Here is a 10,146-nt window from a genome sequence, read left to right on the forward strand (position 1 = left end):
GGTACCAGAGGCAGTGAACAAGGAGCCCCCAAGGCAATGGCAGGGAGCTGACGAGGTGAAATATGCCCAGATGATCCCAGCAGGTGACCCACCCCCATGCTGCAGAGGTGGGAGTCCCTGTCCCTCCTGCCCTTAAGAATCTCTGGTGGTAAGTGGGTCCCCCCAGTTCCCTAGGTAAGAATCCTCCATGTGGTTTCCCTGGCTTCACCTCCAGATAAGAACATTGTGTGGAGGGAGTGGGAGGAAGGTTGTCTGGCAGATCTGTAAAGGGGGACTGTGTCTCCCTGTCTGGCCCAGGCTCCTGGGAGGAAGTGATCTCAGTGTGTCTGGCTGTCTCCATTCCTCCCACCCATAAGAATCCCTGGTGTGTGGGTGCACCCTAGACCATTAAGGATCTCTGGTGGGTGGGTGTCTCTCTCCCCCTAGTCAGGATCTCTGGGGCGTGGCTGTATAAAAAGAGACTTTGACTCACCCAGGCTGGGCTGCCATCATGGAACAGACCAGGTCCTTCTGTGGAGGGTTTACGTTCCTTCAAGGACGTGATCTCAGTGTGTGTGGGTGTCCCTGTCCCTTCAACCGTTAACAATCCCTGGTGCATGGGTGCGCTGGGCCCCATTACAATCCCCTCTGTCTTACCCCATGAGGGATCCGGTGGCTGTGGGTGTTCTCCACGCTACTGGGGGTGTCTGGTGCCCCTGTCCCTCCTGGTTAATAGTGGAGTGTGTGGGTGTCCCCCCGCCCGCTAAGGATCCGTGTTGTGCGGATGCCCCCGTTCTTCTCATTAAGAATGGTGCAATGGAGCATATGGGTGTGTCCCTCACCCCATGAACTAGCTCCCGTGTGTGGTTCCCCTGCCCCCATCCAGGCTCTGTGGTGTGTGGGTGTCGCTGTTCCTCTTTTCAAGATCCGTGTTGCAGGGGGGCATCCCTCCCCCCAAGTCAAAATCCCCAGTGTGTGGGTGCTCCCATCCCCCCATCCAGGCTCTGTGAGGGGGGGGGGGGGGATGGGGTATAAAAAGAGACTGTGTCTCATTGTCTTGCCCAGGCTACGCTGCAGGGGCTATTCACAGGCACGATCCCCCTACTGATCAGCACAGGAGTTTTGACCAGCTCCGTTTCCAACCTGGGTTGGTTCACCTCTTCTTAGGCAACCTGGGGACCCCAAGCTCACCATATTGATGCTGAACTTAGTGCGGACACCTGATCGGCACAGCTCCCTGCAGCCCAGAACTCCTGAGCTCAAGCGATCCGCCAGCCTCAGCCTCCCCAGACGCTGGGACCACAGGCACCAGCCACGGAGCTGGGCTTGTTTTGCAGCCTGGCAGCTGGAGCTTTAAACTCTGCTTGTGAGCTCTGTGCCTTGGCAAGACGGGGACAGCCTGGAACTGGGAAATGCTCCTGCTTTCCCCGCCCCCGTCTCATGTCGAGCTGCAGGTGCCGCTGTCCTGCCAGGTAAGATCCCAGATATTTCGGTTCCCCCATCCCCCGCCCAGGTGTCCGGGTACCTCTGCTTCCCCTACAGAATCCTGGGTATGTGGGTGTCCGTCCGTCTGCAGAGGATCCCGGAGTGTGGATGCCCTTGTCCCCCCCTACAAGATCCTGGGTGTGTGGGTGCCACTGTCCCCCAGTAGATCTCTGGTGGGTGGGTCCCCAGGGTGTGAGTTCTCCCATCCCCCGATACAGGCTGGGGCGGGGGTATAACTGGCTCTCCCTGTCCTGCCCAGGTGGTGATACAGCAGCTGTTCACAGGGGCAGCGACCCCACTGTCACCCTGCAGCTTTAACCTGCTCCAGGGCTGACCTGCTTCACCCTCCTGTGGGAGCCCGGGGACCCCGAACTTCCCAGAATCACCTGATTGATGTCGAGCTTAGCACAGACACCGGCTCAGCCTGGCAGGGAGCTGCCCTGAGCCCTGACAATCAGCTTCCCTCCGCCTCCTGCTGCACAGCGAGGGTCCCACGCGAGAGGCTTCGTGCCCAGTTTGCTCAGGAGCGTCCCAGGCTCCAGCTTGTAAACTCTGCTGGTCAGTTCTAGTCTTTGGCCACACGGGGGCGGCACTAACGGTCCCATCTAAACGCTGTTTGCGTTCGACCCTTCGGATCGCAGATTGTAACCCGCGGGCAGATCTCTGAGTGCAGCCAGATCCCTCCCCAAACTGAACATTGAAGCAGCAGCTCCTGTTGGAAAGATCAGGATTTTTGCCTTTTAAAAACAAGGAAAATGTCTACAGCGAGAGACTGAAGAAGCTCAATTGATTTCATTGACTCCATGAATGTTCCTCTGTGTCCCCCTAGGAGTCATGCCCCACATTTTGGGAACCACTGAACCCTACTCGCTAATCAGGGGCTAGTGATGCCAAAGCCCAGGGAAAGGGAGAACAAGTGCGGGGCCCCCAGCACTGGAGCCATGTGAAGGGGCTGCAGGAGAGGGGCAATGGCTGGTGGCCCAGGGAGTTAAGGGCAAAGGGGGCACAGGAGGGGGCAGGAGTTAGGGGTGAAGGAGTTGCAAGGGTTGGAAGTGCAGGAGCTAGCGGTAAAGGGGGAGTGGGGATCGTCCAGGGGCAATGGGGAAGTGCCAAAGTAGAAGCTTTGCCCAGGGCTCCATTTCCCCTAATGCTGGTCTGAGCAAACAATTGGAAATGACCCTTCAGTGAGACCAGAACCATCGTGTAGAAAAGCCCCTTTGTGAAGTGGTGGTGGCTGAGGGCTTAGGGAGATGGGTTAGAAAACAACAGGCATTTGTCTGTGGAGGTTTGATTCTTGCCTGCTGGGCAAGGCTGGTGTGTGGTGTCTCCATGGCTGCACTTTCAGTGTCTGATCCCCCACAGGGAGCCAAGTCTAGACATATTCAGAGGCTCTATGCCAGGGTTTCTCAAACTTCCTTTCACTGCAACCCCCTTCTGCCAAAAAAAAACCAACTTACTACATGACCCTAGAAAGATGCACCAAGCCCCTCTACACTGAGCCCAGGCAGAGGAGACAAAGCCTGAGCCCTGCCCCAGTTAGGGGAGGGTAAAACCAGAGCTTGAGGGATTCAGCCCTGGGTGGTGGGGCTCAGACTTTTGGTTTCAGCCCCAGGAACCAACAAGTCTAATGCCAGCCCTGGCGACCCCTTTAAAACAGGGTTATGACCCACTTTGGGGTCCTGACTCTCAGTTTGATAACCTCTGCTCTGTGCTGATGGGAGAGAGTTTTCCTGGGGGTGTAGTTAATCCACTTCCCAAGAGGTGGCAGCTATGTCAGTGGGAGAAGCTATATCGGTGGGTCAGTCCTACAGTCTGTTTGTACTGTTTCCCAAAAGCTTCTTGGGCAAAACGTGTGGCTAAAGACGTTTTTATTGCCTACAAGTGGCTGAATTTCTGATTCTTCATTTGCTTTCTTTACCATATTATACCAGTCTTCTAAATTTTCAAAGCTCTGGTAATTGGTGATATCATACACCAAAAGGACACCCTGGGCTCCATAGATATATTTATCCAACATCTTGCCTCCTATTGTTTGCCCCCCTATATCAAGTTTCCTGGTAATGTTATTCTTTTAAAAAAGAAGTCCAGTCCTACAGTCTGTTTGTACTGTTTCCCAAAAGCTTCTTGGGCAAAACGTGTGGCTAAAGACGTTTTTATTGCCTACCAAGGCCACAAGTGGCTGAATTTCTGATTCTTCATATCGGTGGGTGTGCAAGCTGTGGTGTTTGCCACATTTAAGAAGTTTAATCAAACCCCATTTTTAAACCACCTGTGGTCTGGGAATGGCAAAGGAGCTCGATGAAGCAGGGTTTGTCCTTCAAAGTCCTGGACATCATGATTCAATTTTCTTAGTGTCATGGGGATATTGCTCAGTGTTAGAGTGCTTGATTGCAGTTCAAGTAGTCTTCAGTTCAAACCCCCATGTTCTCTTATAACCCTCTTTCTTTTTTTTAAAAAAGGAAAACATTTTCATTTCCATTCTCCATTATGTTCAGGGGCTCCTCTATACAGGAGTGCTTGATATCAATGTAAACACTCAACATTTCACTGTCCAAATGCATAAAAACCTAGCAAAGCTGTCCATCAGCTGAAATCAGTTCCAATCCTCTAAGTGTCTAGTTTATGTTTTCATCAATTAAACAAAGGGATCATACGAATGTACATTTGCAGATCCCTCTTCTCCAGAAGCTGTGCTATGCAGAAGAAAAAGAGCCACATCCAGCTGCAGTTCAGGAGTCTGATGACCAAAGAGCCACGAAGTGTTCTGAGGGCTGGAGAAAAATGCCTTCTAGTGAGCTACTGAAAGAGCTCAACCTGTTTCGCTTATCAAAAGAAGATTGAAAGGTGACTTCATTGAAGTGTTGAAGGGCCTTAATGGAGACAAAAGATTGGGTATTAAAGGGCTTTTTAATCGAGCAGAGAAAGGCATAACAAGACCCAGTGGCTGGAAGGTGAAAAGAGACAAATTCATATTAGAAATAAGACACAAATATTCAACAGCGAGGATGATTCACCACAAGAACAAGCTACCAAGGAAAGTGGTGGATTTGCCATCTCCTGATGTCATCTAATGGAGACTAGATGCCTTTCTGGAATGTGTTTGCCCCAAAAGTAGCTCTTGTGTCATACAGGAGGCCTGTGATATGCAGGGGGTCGGATTAGATGCTCTAATGGTCTCTTCTGGCCATAAAGTCGACTAATTTCTGAAAAACTGAGTGTAGCATTGGGAGCAGCATCTGATGTTTTCCTGTCTAGCCGGCTTGCTTCCTAGAACGAACGCTCCTTGAGTGGGGTGATCCACGTGGAGTAGCTCAAACCTCCAAAGTGCCTGGCCAGGGGCAGGACATTAGCACAGCAAGGGAGGGGTGTGGCAGTGACATCACAAAGGCTTTTTGCAGGACCTCAGACTATTGGTCAAAGGTGGTGGGGAGGTGATGACCTCACAAAGAGATGCTGACATCAGCCAGGCAGGACGGGGCGAGTGGCCAGGGAAACCTCAGAGACCCCTGTGGCTTTGCTTCAGCAAGTCTCCTTCTCCAGGTCTCTCTTTGAGGACTGAGAGAGTATTCGGGTTCACGTATATGAGTGCCAGGAGGAACCTCTTTCGAGTTTTCGAGTTTTCTCCCTCCCTTTTCCACATCCTTCTTGCAATGTGGGGCCCAAAACTGCACGTAGTACTCACCAATGTTGAATAGATGAGAATGATCATGTCCCTCGATCTGCTGGCAATGCCCCTACTTATACAGCCCAAAATGCTGTTAGCCTTCTTGACAAAGGCCAGAGGAGGGAGTGTTAGTGCCTGTGCGGACTTCTGGGAAGTGCATGGGGTGGAAGGGGATGCTGGGATGCTCTGGAACCACTCCTTCAAAGCCAGTCAGGACTCTGGGGGAGCCTCCTCTCTGAGCAGACTGTCTCCAGGGCAAGAAGCTTACACCTTCCTGGGTCTGACCTCAGAGCATTCAGCATGTCCTTCCACACCATGCACTTTCCGCAGTGAGTCCACCCAGGCGGGGTCCTGGGGCAGCCAGAGGTCCCTGCACCCCAACTCCGCACTCAGATGTGACTCTCAGCCAGACTGTAAAACAGAAGGTTTAGTAGATGACGGGAACACAGTTTAAACAGAGCTTGTTGGTACAGAAAACGGAACCCCTCGGTCAGGTCCATCTTGCGGGGCAGGGAGCCCAGAACCAAGTTCTGGGTCTCTCCCCATTTCCCCAGCCAGCTCCAAACTGACACTCCCTCCTTTGGCCTCTGTGTCTCTTCCGGACAAGGAGGCCACCTGATCTCTTTGTCCCCAACACCTTCAGTTGGCATCTTGCAGGGGAAACTGAGGCACACACACTGTATTCAGAGAAAATATTAAGAACATTCCCACTTTGTCACAACAGGTGCAACAAAATATAATACTGTATATTGAAGTAGGCAAGTGCTGCTTCTGACTTTCCACTTTTAATTGACCCTTGTAATCTTGTGGCGCTGACGCGTTGTAGCTTCATTTTATATCGGCTTACAGGGCGGGAGCGGGAGGGCACCACCATTTTGGGCCCCACCAAAAATTATACAAACCTGCCGCCTATGTCTCCAGGCTGCCCTGGGAGGGGAAGGTTTTGGGGGGAAAGGGGGAGTTCCAGATGGAGGGATCTGGATGGTGGCAGCGATACCAGATCTAAGCTGGTAATTAAGCTTAGAGTTGTCCATGCAAGTCACCACATCTGTACCCTAAAGTTCAGAGTGGGAAAGAACCTTGACACCCATGATCACCCCCACTCCCACTCCCACTTGCCCTTTCGGTCATTACAAAGGGGCAAGGCAGAGCCCTCCCATGTTTAAAAGCCCTGGGGTGTTGTTCCCCCCTGTTCAGGCACCCCTGGGGCCCTGCACTTCACACAGCTCTCCCTGATTTCAGCTGTTAGTGAGGGAGCCTCACTGCTAGCGCAGACTGGGCAGTTTCTTGCATGAGAGACACTGTCCCAAAGCAGGACTAATGCTTAGAGCTGGTTCTCAGTGATTTCAGCTCTGTTGGTCTGCAGCAAGACTCTCCATTGAGTCTTAACCAGCTCGGTTATTACACAGGGAAGAACAAAAGGGTCAAATGGGGCCTGGAACCCTTAAGAAGAATCCACCCCACCGAGTACAACACTTGTCGCTACCTGCTCTCAGCCCCACTGAGAATGTTTTGGGGTCACTCCTTGCCTGTATCAACCTAGGGGTCTCAGAGAATCCTAATTAACAGGTGCTGCAGTGGCGCAATGGGTTAGCGCACAGTACTTATAGGGCAGTGCTGAGAGGAGCTATGCTGAGGTTGTGAGTTCAAACCTCACCTAGAGCACTGGTTTTCATTAGCCAAGTGGTGTCACCCCCTCATTTGACCCTGTGGAATGTAGAATTCCAGCCCAGGGACACTGAGGAAGGGAGGAGTAAAAAATGCCCCTTCACTTATTACCTCCTCTCCAGAGTGCAGGTCAGAATCTACAATCCTTTCTCCCCCACCAGCCCCTGTGCCAGGATCCCTCAAGCAGAGCCTGGAGTCCTGCCCATCCTTGACCCCTGAGCCTGGAGGGAGAGGAGCAAGGAGCCATTGTTAGAGGGCTTTCCCTTCCCCCGCCCACTTCCCTGGCTCTTGTCACGCAGACAGCAAGCAGCAAAAGACCAGAAGTCGGAAGCGCAGACACGGGAGAACACGAGAGAGGCTCTGGGGGCGCTAGGCAGTGCTGTGTGTGTGGCTGTCAGGGGAAAGAGCCGAGGCTCCCGACTCGACCTGCCCTTGACTCGCGTGGCTCTGCGCGCCGTCAGCCAGGGTGGGCCAGGCTGCGGACGTGACTCAGGCTTGGGCCGCATGGCCGTGCTTTCCTGATGAGGCATGAGGCAGGCCAAGAGCTTTGCACAGTGTACAGGGAAGTGGGAGGGAGGTGTCTTTGAGCCGGCGGGTCTCCTCCGCTTCTCCCTTGCCGCTTGGGCGGAGGCGGGAAGGGTGCGAAATGTTCCCAGCTGAAAGTTTTTGTGCTCGGCCTTGAGGATTAAGCCTGAGCCTCCGGCACGGCTGCTGGCAGATGGGTTTCTGAATGGCATCCAGCCCGCTCTTTGGACCACCAGCTGAAAGCACTGAGGCCAAGAGGCAGCAAAATGGGACCTTTGAGGCACCCCCACAGGCCTCGGGGAAGCAAGGAAGCAGCACAGGCTTAGCGTCGTCCCTGGGTGGGCTTGAACTACCATCCTTTCGGTTAACAGCTGAATGCGTTGACCCATTGCGCCACAGAGACACGGAGGGGCAAGGCTGTATTGAGCACAAAAGCCGGGAATCAGCTCAGGGTGCGGTATAGCACATGCATGCAGTGGTTAGACAAGCAACAGCAAGGAACTGGACTGGTATGGAGCGAAAGTTCTGTGGGAAGGAACCGAAAAGAGCAACGGGGCTGTGGTACAGCGCTCGCATACACTTTCTTTGGCCTCTTTTGCTGGAAGAGTTAGCAGAGCGAGATTGATGACAGGTTTCAGAGTAGCAGCCGTGTTAGTCTGTATCCGCAAAAAAAACAGGAGTACTTGTGGCACCTTAAAGACTAACAAATTTATTTTAGCATGAGCTTTCGTGAGCTAAAGCTCACTTCTTCTTCTTTAGCTCACGAAAGCTCATGCTAAAATAAATTTGTTAGTCTTTAAGGTGCCACAAGTACTCCTGTTTTTTTTCAGAGCGAGATTGTTAGTCACAGGACAGTGGGTGGGTTTATGCAAATTCTGGACTCTGGGGCCAGGGGGGGCACGTGCACCACCTCTGCAACTGACGTTTGCTACCTCACTCCATAACAACGCACCTTTTACCTCTCAGGACCAAAAATATACACCGTGAAAGAGATCTAAGAGCATAAGCTTAGGGTAAGCAACTACAGCACTAACAACAATTTTAAGAGATTCAAAACCGCCTCTGTCTTTCCACACCAGGGACAGCAGAAAGGACATCAGCACCACCTGCAAGACACCAACAAACATCCATTTTTACCTCCCACCACAAGCAGACGTTAGGAACCCATACCCCTTAATGGTGAGTACTTTTCAGGAGAGGGTGACGCTCTCAGGCCTCAAATGCCAGGTACAGTTACTCTGTCCTTGATCCAAAATCAACAGGAAAATACACTGGATTACTCCTGCCCCAATAACAAAGAGACTGGGGATATCGCAGCAGCTGAAATGACCGTTTGGACAAGCACTCCCATCATGCAATCCGGGGTGGGTGTAACTATGCAAATGACATCAGCCCCAAAAGGCCTTGACAACACATCACCAACAGATGGCAGGGCAGACTTCATACTGACCCTGCTTCAACTACATTGTGGCAAAGATTCCAAAACACCGAACGTTAAACCTCACCAAACGCGGGTCAATCCATCCTCAGCATCGTAACCGCTCGTTATACTCCACACCCGAACGTAGCCCTCATATGGACAACATACCCTCCTAACTCAGTATCTGTACGTTAGCCTTTTACCCCCCAGTCAGGACTATTGCAGATTATGTATTCCTTATGCCACCCGATCTTAAACCGAACTTTGCACCCCTTGGGTAAGCTGTACGTTGTTCCCTGAGCACCAGAAACTTCTATGCCGAAACTCTGTACTGTACGCTTTTTTTTTCTTTGAACGTCATCTTAATAAAATGTTGACTTTTGTTCGAGATCCCGGCTCCTGTTCCTTTGCAAGGTGTGTGCGTTTGCTCCGGGTTTTAGTCTGCTAATACAGCGGGGCGGGGGGGCGATTGAGCCAGACGCGCTTGCCTGCTGCAGACACGGATCCAAGGCTGAACCTCGTCCCCCACAAGCTTGAAAGCTTAACTGAAAACTGTTTAAGAAGTGCTCCCGTCTCCGGCACTCAGCTACCCAGCTCCCAATGGGGTCCAAACCCCAAATAGATCCCTTTTACCCTGTAGAAGCTGTAAAATCCTGTGACCAGGGCAGCTGCCTAGCAGCCTGCGCATCTGCCTGCCAGCACGAGAGCGTGTAAGACACTAATCCGGATAGTGGCAGCTAGGTGGCAGCTAGGTGGCAGGGGGAGGGTGTGAAGAACCAGCAGAGTGGCGCAGCGGGAGCGTGCTGGGCCCATAACCCAGAGGTCGATGGATCGAAACCATCCTCTGCTAGGCGTGCGCTTGTTTCTTTTCCCTCTGGGCCTTCAAGCGAGCCAGTGACCAGCAGAGCACCAAGAGCCTAGGCCATGAGGCAAGAGGTGGCTGAGGCAAAGCTGCCTGCCAGGGAGCTCCCCGGCACCTCTGGCTGCCTGGGCTGAAGGCAAGAGGCAGGCCTGGGCGTGGCGAGGGCCTCCTGTCCTGGAATGAGGCTGCAGTGCTTCCTGGTCCCCTTTTCCCACCACCCCGGCAGGTGGCTGCTGCGGGAGAACATGAGGGAGGCTCTGGGGGCGCTAGGCAGTGCTGTGTGTGTGGCTGTCAGGGGAAAGAGCCAAGGCTCCCGACTCGACCTGCCATTGACTCGCGTGGCTCTGCGCGGCCGTCAGCCGGGGCGGGGCGGGCCAGGCTGCGGACGTGACTCAGGCTTGGGCCGCATGGCCGTGCTTTCCTGATGAATCATGAGGCAGGCCAAGAGCTTTGCACAGCGTACAGGGAAGTGGGAGGGAGGCGTCTTTGAGCCGGCGTGTCTCCTCCGCTTCTCCCTTGCCGCTTGGGCGGAGGCGGGAAGGG

At 53.1% G+C, this 10,146-nt stretch overlaps 2 non-coding genes across 2 annotated transcripts; one reads left to right on the forward strand and one right to left on the reverse strand.

The window, feature by feature from the left end:
- Positions 1 to 7,650: 7,650 nt before the first annotated feature.
- TRNAN-GUU lies at positions 7,651 to 7,724 on the reverse strand. The gene has a single exon. It is a non-coding gene; the product is annotated as a tRNA-Asn (tRNA).
- A 1,795-nt stretch (positions 7,725 to 9,519) lies between these two features.
- TRNAM-CAU lies at positions 9,520 to 9,591 on the forward strand. Its single transcript has one exon. It is a non-coding gene; the product is annotated as a tRNA-Met (tRNA).
- Positions 9,592 to 10,146: the final 555 nt, after the last annotated feature.

This window comes from Mauremys mutica, unplaced genomic scaffold (genome assembly GCF_020497125.1).
Source record: "Mauremys mutica isolate MM-2020 ecotype Southern unplaced genomic scaffold, ASM2049712v1 001096F_np12_obj, whole genome shotgun sequence".
In the NCBI taxonomy this organism is placed as follows: domain Eukaryota; kingdom Metazoa; phylum Chordata; order Testudines; family Geoemydidae; genus Mauremys; species Mauremys mutica.